The sequence below is a fragment of the Pipra filicauda genome, unplaced genomic scaffold (assembly GCF_003945595.2).
Source record: "Pipra filicauda isolate LSUMZ 115617 unplaced genomic scaffold, ASM394559v2 scaffold302_size1215360_pilon, whole genome shotgun sequence".
Lineage (NCBI taxonomy): Eukaryota > Metazoa > Chordata > Aves > Passeriformes > Pipridae > Pipra > Pipra filicauda.
The window spans coordinates 451,920-463,782 of record NW_024104424.1 but is presented as its reverse complement, the minus strand read 5'-3'; the positions used below and the strand labels follow the sequence as shown (position 1 = coordinate 463,782).

The window sequence follows — 11,863 nt, the reverse complement described above, 5'->3', positions numbered from 1 at the left end:
TGGCCTACAGTCAGTGTCTGATGGCCTCACTGAACATCCCCACTGTTCCCATGGCTCTCACGCACACACACCCCAAGAAAACCCAACCCAACCAAAAAATAACCCCAACATACAAGCAAAAAAAACCCACCAAACTCACACTCACACTCACTCCTTTTATCTCTTGGATGGATACTTTTCGGTTCTAAAAAGTGTTGCCACAACTCTTACCCACCCGTGATTTCTCAGTGTCACTTTCCATTATGCTCCTTCTCAGATGCAAGAAAGGAGAATTATGAGCTCTTTCACAGAGGATTTTGCTTTATTTTACTCAGGATGAGAAATTAAGGATGCCCTGACTGCCAGCGTGTGGTTTCTATTTCGGTTTATAAGCAGCCTTACAATAGGAGGTCAAAGGGATTAGAGGAAGGGCAGTGTTACTGTTTCTAGAGGAAACCAACAATTGTAGATTCTCTTCAATGTTTTTGCTTTCCAAAGAAAGTGGAAATCTTTATATGACAGGTTTTTTTGAACACCTGCTCTTTTTCTCTTTAGTAATTGAAGGAAAAAGTTGTGGGGTTATTTACCTCTCTTTTTTCCCCTTTCATCCATTACAAAATAAATATTGTATATAGATGAATAGGCCCTATTTCTTTTTCTTGTGACTACAAAGCAAAGAAACAATAATATCAGTACAACACACACACTATTTAAGGCAAAAACACACGGAGGAGCTATAATATCACTGAGCAGCATCACAAATACCATAAAAGAGAAGTTCTCTATAGTTTAGTCTTTTCATTTTCCAGTCTCCCACAACAGTCTGATCTTGTTGTTTGCAGGGGAAAAAAAGAAACCTGCTCAATGCATATAGTTTAAATCTGTTTATCAATTTATTGACAACTTAGAGATAACTGCCAATCTCTGACCTACCTATTCAGATCAATACTGACCACAGAGCAGATGAACCACTGTGTTGAGTACTTGAGAAATGTTAATTTGTGCTCACAAACATCCAGGCTTCCCGCTGTTTTGTCACTCCTTTTCAAGCTGAGTCCTTTTTCCAAAGTTTCCCTGCAATGGCCTTGTTACTATATAATTTAGCTGATGGTTGTCCAAATGGAGAAACTGCATCCTCTACACAGCAGTGCAATCCATGCAGAGCAAATGGGGCACATTTGAATTTTCTGAATTGCACTCGCTCTATTAGGACTTATTTCTCCTTCCAGAAAAAAAGAAGAAAAAAAAAAAAAGACTGAAATGCTCCAGTTGCTTTTAATGGTTGAAAAATTATGTTCCCCTGAGTGAGAAGATAAGCTGAGAGGATTTTTAATTAAAACTCACTCTTTCTTATCTTTTTCCCAAAAGTCTGCTTCATGTTAAAAGCCAATCTTTCTATCATTCCCTGACACTCCAGATATGTCTTGCAGACTACCTGTTTGCTCTCTTCCATAAGGAAACTGGGTTGCACATACATATTGTGAAATGGGACCTGTGCATGACCAGACACATCCTGAATTCAACCATACAAACACATTTGTGCTTACCATCAATACATCCTCTTCATGCTCCAAAATAGCAGATACATGTCCTCTAGTTCTTGGCCCTGGGATGATTTTACCCTGGAAGCAGATGTGCAGAAAGAAGGAGTGAATACTTCCAGGGAAATTAGAGAGAATTTTTGAGTGGAAATGAACTCTTAGGCAGATACATCATAGCAAAGTAAAACGCCTAAAGAAGGTCTTTAGGGAGTTCAATGCAGTTACTCAAGGCATGACATTTGCCCCATATCACTGATCAAAACTAAACCAAAACTGCTAAAAACTAACAACTGGCAGGTTGAAAACAGTGCTGATAAATGAATACTGTCCCAGCCACAAAACTATGCTTCCAAAATCAGACTGCAAAGCATCTGTGTGCTCTGTTCCTCACTGGAAGCCCCCACAGAACTGCAACATCTTTTTTGCACAGATCCCATGGATGTTTTTTGCTGTGCTCACAGCTGTATCAACAAACACAAACAGAAAAAAGCGAGCAAAAGTCTTGAGAAAATCTAGAAACTCACTTATTGTTGCTTTTAATGGCAATGTGTGGTATGTAAATAACCCACTTTATACTATTTTTTTACATGAAAGTAAGTGAAGAAGCAAAACACATAGTATAAAAAGAACCAGCTAAGATATGTGCAATTAAGCAGCACACTTAAATATGACGAACTGAGATTTTTTTTGTTGGTCTTTTCCTTAGTCTGTGTGTGTATCACGGTGTTTTTTGAAGGCAAGGAAGGTAGTAAGGCACTAGGGAGGTGATTTTCACTGCTTTTTTCCCTCTTCCATTTTTACCATATGTTTTGTTTAGATGATGTTTTGTTTGCATGGGCTGTTTTTTTAATTATTATTTTTACCACAATCTTGTTTATGCTGCAATTTTCACGATTTTGCCCTGAACTCATTTGATTACTCATCATATTTTTATGACTTTCATTTACAGAACTATTATCTTTTGATCTTCTACTGTTTGCCCATATGTTTAAAGATTTCAAAACTAAATAAGACAATTAACTAAAAAAGACTAATTGCATTCATAAATGAGATGTGTCGCTTCTGATTAGCAGGTGGCTCTTTTCTGGTTTGGATACATAAAAGCAGATGGAAATGTGGCAGACTTAGTTATATTTAATCTGCCCCCTTCCTCCCAGACTGCTCCATTTTCCATTGGTAATGACAATGAAACCTATGAAAGCTTCAGATTCCCTTTTTTTTAATTTATTCTTATTTTGCCATTTCTCATTTGAAATCCTGGCCATTCTTAACTGAGAGTTAACAGTTTCCAAACTGTTTTTTCTAAACATTTTGTCACTTAGAGGCTTCAAAGTGCCTGGAAGGACAGACATACTCAAAAATAAGAAATATAGTTCTGATTTTAATGTGCAGTCAGTGGTGTAAATAATTTTTAGTGATGATTTTTAAAGAAAAGATGTTTAAAAAGACACCTTTTGGTCTTGGATTATTTTTTGTTATATTTCAATATAAAAGCAGACATATAACACTCTTGTTCCTAAATCTAAATCCAAGACTTTTTCTGTGTATTCCTAGAAATGCTCCCCTGAAACAGCTGTTTCACTGTACTGTATTTTCCTTTAATTTAGGCTTGTTTTTAACTCTTACTTCTTTTGACTTATGCTGTTCTATTGCATTATTTAATCATTACTTAACATTTTTTGTGTTGCCATTTTTGAGACAGTATCTCATCTCTTCTCCAAATCTTCAATTTTCTTCCCTTAAACACTTTTCTTGTTGACATATCAATTAAAACCCAGCCCAATTCAGTAAACATCTGCACACCTGATACACATCTGGTTTGGAGTAATAAAGAGTTACCAAAAAGTAGATTCTCTTTTCATTTACATATCAGAGAAGAAAGGAAATAGATACATTCACACATTCAAAGTCCTGTGAATATTAGATCACATTTTCCTGGAGTTTTATACTGATATTGCCCCTTATAATTTACTCTAAGTGGTTTATTTTTCAGTTGTTATCAGTGTCTTGTTTCTTAATATTAGCCATGTTAAACTCATGACTCAATAGGAATTTGCCTATAGGTCTTATGTATTTTCACATATTTTATCCAGAGCTTCAAAATTACTTTTTATAATCCACAATTAATTCTCAGCCAAATGTATTGAGGATAATGTCAAAAAGCAATTTCTTTGTTGCCCTGACAATCTATGACAATTTTATCACTTCACAAATGAAAACAACAGCAAAAAATAACAGTACAGCCACACGACACTATGGGAAATAACCAGCTCATAGATGCCTGAGGAATGTTGGTAACTTATAAATTTTATATTAAAATACATACACTGCTTTGAAGTTCATGAAAGCAATTTCACAGTTTGGGGTGTGTTTGGAGCCAATTTGTTTCTCAGAGGTCACTTATAAGACAAATTCAAGATGAATCCAACGTTGATGACTTATTGTGTCAAACTGTTTTCTATACACTTATATAAGAATAACTCTGCATAAGATTATCTGGGATTTATTTATTTTAATTATATGGGCCAAAATAACTTATTTGACACTAACTTTTTGATAATGCAGCACTTTTAAGTGGTGATATTTCAGAGTAAGTGAGAAATTAAGAGAGAAAAAAAAATTATAAAAAACCCAGACTATAGAGATTAAATTATACTGGAGCAAAAAACCTGAAGTTCTTCCATACCAAATTCCGGTGATTTGACTGTCTTCAAACATCTGTTTGTTTAAAGTTGAAAAAAATGGAAGAACAAACCAGCTGATATATGCGAAAGGTGCAGATTTTCATGTGTATCCAATAGCAAGAAGGATTACCCTCCCTAATTCTTGTACCTGTTTATCTCAGTTCTTCTCTATTCAGACATTCACCCCAAACAACAGGGCTGAAATGCCAAATGTTTAGCTTTCCAGATAGCAGTAACGAGGAAGTGTGCTAAGTCACAACCTTTAATTAAAAGGACTACAATGGCATTCAAAACAGAAAAATGTTTGGATTTTATGAACTCAAAGCTTTTAATATATCCGGTATATTATTGTGAATAAGAGCATGATAGAATTCTAAAACAACTTCTGTCTTGTCTTAAATTTTTGCTGAAGGTAGATATCTTAACTAAGAGTTAGAGTGCATAAGGACTTGAGAATTTCACAAGGACTCCATGAGTGCAGCTACATGAAAACACCTATCTGTTGTTCAAAAAAACAAACCCTGAAAGGTATCTTGGCCAATAAATTTAAGTGCTATTAGTAGAGATGCTATTGAATACAAGCATCCTGCATCAGCTGTTTAAAGCACTGTTCTAGGGAACAGTATGAGTCAGGGAATTAGTAATGGGATATAGAGCCTTTCACCTCCAGGTCAATAGTTATAATCCAAAACAGACGGAGAGAGCCCAAGAGTCAATGCCATGTAATACCCGTCTACTGACTTCGGGAAAATTAGTCTGTGGCCTCCAGACAATTTCTATAGAAGAAATACTGTAACCACAATAAGCAGGAGAAAAATCACTGGCACTGGTATCTGGCACCAGTGAAAGAACAGGAAAGCCAAGAAATTGTCTGGGGAAATATGTGGTCCTTTTAAAATAAGTAAGTGAAAGCATTTCAGTAACGAGGCAAAGGGAAAAGGGTTTGCAGCGACTTTTCAGCTTCCTACGGCACTGGTAGCTCTTGTGGGCTCAAAACTACTTGAAATTTTAAGCGCTCACCACTCACACGGAATATCACACAGTGCAAATTGTCTTTCCATAAATAATGACCAAAATCCACAAGCTGTAAACACCAATCCACCCTGTGCATGTCACACTCTTCAGCTGCTCTGACATAGCTCGTCAAACCTGCAGAGAGCTGTGCATCACCATCACAACAAGAGGCATTCAGACTTACTTACAGACCTCTTAACAGCCATGCGCTGGAAACTCTAAGCACAGCAGCGTTTGCAGGGAGTTACTCTGTGTTCTGATCCACACCTGTCCTTGTGCAGCCTCAACCTGTTGTTCCAACACACCCACCTCCACTCCCAGGGTAACAAACTATACTGCGCGGTCCTTGCAGAGTTTCAGTTGCAAAATACCAAAGCAGCAAGAGACTTTCCATGGTGGAGAACCTAACAGTGAATAAATATCACAAATACAAAGGGAAAAAAAGGATAGTTCTGTCCTTCTGTATCAATTTGAAACATGTTTGATTCAACACCACCAAGAACATCAATGTATCAGAGAAAAGGACATCAGGGTTACCTTTAGCTGGGATGCATAATACTGATGTGCAGCACTCTGCAGATGTGCTATCCAGGTATCCTCCTCTGGAGAGCCCTTCTCCCATCTGCAATGCATATAAATAGTGTCAGAAGGCTTGGATTGCAGCAATGTACACTGTGTAATCTTAATTCTCAAACACGCTTCAGCTCTTTTCTGGAAAGAGGATTTGGATTAGTTTATTATGGTGTTTCTCGTGAAACTCAAAGAACAAGTGACCCCATCCATGGGCTGGGATCCCTGTTAATCTTGGGCTGTGATGACACTGACAAATCCATAAAACTGGAAAATACCCAGAAATAGTTTTCACTAGAACAGTACAAGAAATTAGGGGTTTTTTTGTTGACTAGTGGTTTGTTGTTGTTTTTTTTTAAATTGTCTTTAAAATGAAATTTAATTAGAGAAAAGAATATAATTCCAAAATGAAAAACATCAAAAATATTCCTAGGTGGAATATTTTTGCCTACTTCCTTTTGGAATAGGCAAAGATAAAAAGGTGTAGGGAGAAAATAAATTCTTTGAAACTGGCATAATACCAGCTGAAGAGGCATTTGTCTTTCTCAACTCTCTCTTGCTTTTATTCTGTAGATTTACGATGTCAATGCCAGGATTTTGGCACCTGTTTTCCCATCAGTTTTTGATGAGAAGGGAGCATCCAAATCCTCCTTGGACAGCTTTCAAAACAGCAGCCCTAACTTCTTTATTATGTTTTTGGGGAACACAAAGGTGGCCATTCCACCTCTCAGAGCCACGTGGACCTTTCCGGGGTGGTGCAGCTCACAGGAACAGTGGCACAAGCCAGAGAGGGATTTTCCCTGAGCCCCTCTGATGGATGGCCCCTCATCCATGGGCACCCCACAGCTCTCTGCCCCCTCCCAGCCCTCATCAGGACCCCCCACCACCAGTGGGAACCAGAACATTCCAGAGCTGACAGCAAGCTCCTGACAGCCAGGTTTCTTGGAGGAAAAACATCCACCCACCCACCCGGCCAGCCACCCACACACTCCACCTCTCAAAGCCTCCTTCTAGCCCTGAAATCACATTCCTACACCCAGGAAATGCTTCCCACTCCCCTGTACTTCTGTAAATGGTCAGTGTGACCTGACCATTCACTCAGGTCATCCCTCTGCCCTCACACCCTCTCCCACGGGGTTTCCAAATCCGACTTCGTTGGCAGGATCTAAGAGGTGAGCTGAATTTCCCCCACCAGGATAGTGGTTTCCTCAGCCTGCTGGCCTATTCCCTAGCTGTGACAGGGTGAGGAAAGGGGACAGGAAAGAAAGGCAAACAATGAGAATTGAAGAGGAAAGCAGACAGGTAGCTGTCTCTCTCCCACAACCAGTGCATCCTTGCTGAGCTGGTCTCCTTCTCAGAGACCAGCATGAACACATTTGTCACATGCATTTGCCTAAAACAAATTGCTAGCTGTTTGTTGTTTTGTGGGTTTTTGTAGTTTTTTTTTAAAGCAGGCCCTTTTTTTATTCAGAATCTCTATGAAGATAATTCATGGCATTTTATATAACGTGAGATTGTAGAGCAGAGCTGGCTGAACTCACTGCACAGGATGGTGGATTAAATGCAGGTAACAGTTCTGAATCGTGAGTTATCATTTACTGACTGCAGCAGGGGGGAGACAGAGGGCACAGTGTGGTTTTCACAGCAAGAATTATAGTTCTCTGGTGAAATGAGGGTGCCTAGAGCTGATTAAATTATAAGAAATGTGCACCTGGGCCACATAAAGATCTGACATTCTCTTCCCTATAGTTTGACTGATAATATAAGTGATGTACATCATAATTTCTGCATCATCTGAAAGTTTAATACATGTAATTGTGAGCTGCCTTTCTCCTTTGAAATTGCAAACACAGCAAAATTGCAGGGTTGGTGTCACTGATGAGTCATTGTTGGCCTGCTGTGTCTAAATTACAATGGCCATACATAAAGAGAACCATGACAGCCCAGTTTACCCTCATTATCTGTTTTCCTTCGAGTTGTTTCCACAGCTGAACTGCTCAGACCAAGCCTGGGTCAAGTAACAGGGGGAGGAGGAGTTGAATTGGTATCTTTTAATGGAGATGAGTTGGGTATGATCTCAGCCATCTAAAATGTACAGTTATTTGTATGACAGCTGAGGGAAAAGGTACTTACAAAAGTATAAGGTGACAGCAAAAGATCAAACATTAACAAATAAATGCAGAAGACTGAATGTGCTGAGTAGAAGGGCATCATTTTCCTCTATTTATACCTACTGAACTTTAGAATACAAAGAGAACTTCATCTATTTTGCTAAAATGGCATCTATATAAATATATTATAGTATCCACCAAAACAAAAGTCAGCAATTCAATCACTGAAGAACTCCACTGCCAATGATTTCTTCTTTAATCTGTTTTCATCACAACTCCAGAAGTCTGAGCTGTATATGTAGACACATTATTCTTTTCAGATGCTTTAAATCTGAAAAATATGTCTTGAATCAAAAAAGCCAAATGCTCTAAATTGGAGGTTAATGGCATTTAAACAGTTGAAAAAAATAAGTTACCAAAAGCATGTATTTTTTTAGAATTAAAATGGGGAAAGCTGAAGAGAAACATCTATATTTGATAGAACAAATTGATTCATATTCATATTTTTGAACATTATAAAAAATATTTTGGGGGAAAGCCTATTAAAGGATAATCTGCAGTGCATAGGATGTATTTGCATAAGAGGGCACTCTTGAGGAAGGGCTTGTTTGGTTAGATGCTCACTTCTGGTATTGCAAACGCAAATCCTCTGCCACCTCAGGTTTTTGGAAAGCTTATAGGGGGAAAACTCCTATATTAATGTTCAAACTGTCTTATGCAGATCACAGCATGTTTGTATGTTTTTCATAGAAATAAACCTCAACTGATTATAGTGCTGTTAGTCTGTAATTGCAATTTAGTCAAATGATGCCTATCCCTTATTCACCTTGTAAAATCAGCTTTGAGGAGTTATTGGGAAGAGTTGTGGAGGACAGCTTGGACAAAAGTAAACTCAAAACAGCACTTTCATAGCTGCCCACCAAGCTGCTGCTACTCCAGGACAGATCCCAGTAGATCACAGCCTTCTTTAGCTATAGATCAATATGGATGGGCACTGTAACTCAGAGAGAGGGAACTCCTTGAATCAAGCTCATACTTCCTCTTCTAATCTTAAGAAAACACATTCCTCTAGATGAAAGGCTTGTGGTAACTATCACACAGCACCAGTGTGAGATACAGCAGGAACTGGATTAGGTGGATTGGTTATAGAACCCCTGCACATAGTTGGTTATAGTTGGGTTATGACAAGTTGTTGGGCATTGAAATATTACCTTCTGCCTGTGGATAGATTTGGCATCTCTATTGCAAAGAGAAGATATTAGTAAATACATGATAGCAGACATACTCTGATATTATTTTGTGTGACACTGGGCAACCAGTGTTATTGGCTTCACAAACAAACAGAAAACGTGCACAGATTTTGATTCCAATTTTGCTGATGAGGGGTCATGGTATCAGTGACTTGATTTCACAGAGCTTGGCAGGACTCAGTCCTTCTGTGCCAGAAAACCACCACAAGAGTGAGCATGACTACACCTTCAGTTTGAAAATAAACATTTTCTCTCTTCCCTGACAGTGACATCAGTCTGTATAAAAGCATTAGTCTCCAGCTAGTGCTTTAAAAATCATAATTCTTTTTTCAAATTATGAGAAATAATCAGAAAAAAATAAGCCAAAGGGTCATATGTACCTGTGAAGTGCCAGAAGAAGGGTGTTGAAAGTAGGCTGGTCCTAGGAAGACATCATGCACTGGACACAAAGACCATTGAGCCATAAACAAAAAAAATATAAGGATAAAACTGCTTATTTATTAAACAGTGCTCTGACTCCCCTGCTTGCAGTGCATAGTGTCTCAATATAGTCTCACTGGGACCATTACTAGAGCAAATTACTGCTCAGCATGAAGAAATGTGGAAAAATCTGGGCCTGGGCTTTTAAGACTGGGGTTTTTATTTTACATTTTAATGTGTTTTAAATTGTTTTTATTATTATGCACAGCTACATTATAGGGGCAATTCTCTACAGATGAGGCTGAGCTGAGTTCTCTGTTGAAAGGTCAAGGCTTGTAAGTGTTACTAATTAAGGGCAGAGGCACCAAGTGAATTATGTTTCCTTAGATAAGGAAAAGGAAAGAGACCTAGCTGTTGTTTAACATCACATGAAATCACTTCTGCTTCTCCATGGCCAGAGTTTAAAAATATCATGTCACCAGTGCTCGGGTTCTTAAGCTGCTTTCTGCCCTGCCCAATAGGTGCAGAATCACAAAAAAAGGCAGGTGTATACCAGGCTATTTCAGACTTCAGAAGAAAGCTTATCTATCACAAAGGTTTTGTCAGTCTCCCGAGAAGAGAGGCTAATACGAGATTTCTCTGTCAGAATCCAGCTCAATGAATCAAATGTCAGTGTGGAGGAGGCTGTGATGAGAACACTCTGGGCACAGAGAAAGCAAGAGGTGAGACACAAAAGCTGAAAAGTCTATTTTGTGAGGTCAGAGAGGTGACAGTCGAGACCACTGAATCAGAATGATCTTTTCAGGTTGCAATTCTCATCAGGGTGAGGGATGCTCTCTTTTAGAGGAAAAAAAAAAGGTTGCAACTATTACATGGTACAGCTGGTATGCAAGTGTAGCTGGAAATGAGAACAAAAATTCACTACTGCTAGCTCTAACCTTTCCTCACAATATCAGAAATCAGTGTGAATATTTGGAACTCAGGAACTTATGGCCTCTGATGGCCATACACAGTCTAGTTAGACAAAGGGTAATGCCTGCTACTCAACATGTTACATTTGGTATAGGCTCACACCTTCACCTTGCACCACTTTCTAGGAGACAGCTGTTAAAAAGTGGAAAAGAAGCTTTTTGAAAAGGCAATATTAAAAAGAAAGTTATCAGAGAATGAAAGGTGATTGTTTCCTTCCAAATCACAAGTTAACCTAGTAGGCTGAGATTCACCTCCAGGGTGAACACCCAGACCTGAGTTCCCGTTGTTAAGGTAGTATGACTGATAATTTACAGAAGCGAATGCAGAGGTTATACTTCTGATAGCTTTAGATTGCTTTGTCTACATTAATAACAACTCTGAATAAAAGCCATCAAGTCCAGCTGCACAGTCTCACACTTAACTTTCCCATTAGTGTACTGACCTCCCAGGTATCTCTTCATGAACTTCGTATATTTGTGGACAAGCCATAAATGACCCTACATGCCTCAGCTGGGCTCAGTGAGCATCTCTTTTTCTCTTCTCCTCTCTGCTATCCATCAAAATTCTTCCCTGTGATTACAATGTGGTCATGCCAGAAATACAGTCATACTTTGAAATGCTAAATTAAAGGCCTGTAAACTAATCTGGAAAGCCTTATTCATGCAAGCAAGCTCGGTGTGAAGCACAGGTACTGCAGCTGATGAGGCCACTGCACCTGCGTGTGTAAGTGGCACAAGTGCCTCTTGCAGACAGATCCCTCCCGCCTTCCTCTTAGCTTTTCCTTTTTGCTGCTCAGCATGCAGTTAGTTTATGAGAAATAGGGGCTGTGCATGATGAAGGCAAACTCAGAGTGTGTGAAACAATAAACCTCTCACCTCTGCTTGAGTCACAGGGAGGCACCGCTCCTGTTGGGAAGCTCCGGATTCAGCACCGAGCTCTGCCTCAGGGATTGCTTCTTAACCCAGGATGGGGTCACCAACCTGCCTGGGGAACACAGGGAATACTGGAATACACATCAGCATCACCTCTGAGAACATCTTCTGTTCTTAAGGTTGGATTTATTTTGTCACTGTGACCTGAAAGATGAAATAATCAACAAGAGATGTTGTCGAGCGAATGTTTCCCAGTTATATTAAAATGCCCATTCTGGAGTTGTAATTAGGTCTTCAAAGCTTGCAAGAAGGAGTTTCAGGAAGGTAACTGAACATGCTTTTCAAGTATATAAATGTGCTGTCCATAAAACTGAGTGATTAGTTAGGACCTGAAATTCAGAGAAACTGAGCTTGGCTGCTCCCAATCACAATTCTGCTGAGGGACAAGAA

General features: G+C 39.0%; 1 long non-coding RNA gene across 1 annotated transcript; it reads right to left on the bottom strand.

Annotated features, from left to right (window-relative positions):
• Window positions 1-901: 901 nt before the first annotated feature.
• Window positions 902-11,537, bottom strand: LOC120323632. Its single transcript, XR_005564288.1, has 4 exons — window positions 11,417-11,537; window positions 5,756-5,840; window positions 1,527-1,601; window positions 902-1,201 (listed from the first exon to the last, which is right to left on the bottom strand). It is a non-coding gene; the product is annotated as an uncharacterized LOC120323632 (long non-coding RNA).
• Window positions 11,538-11,863: the final 326 nt, after the last annotated feature.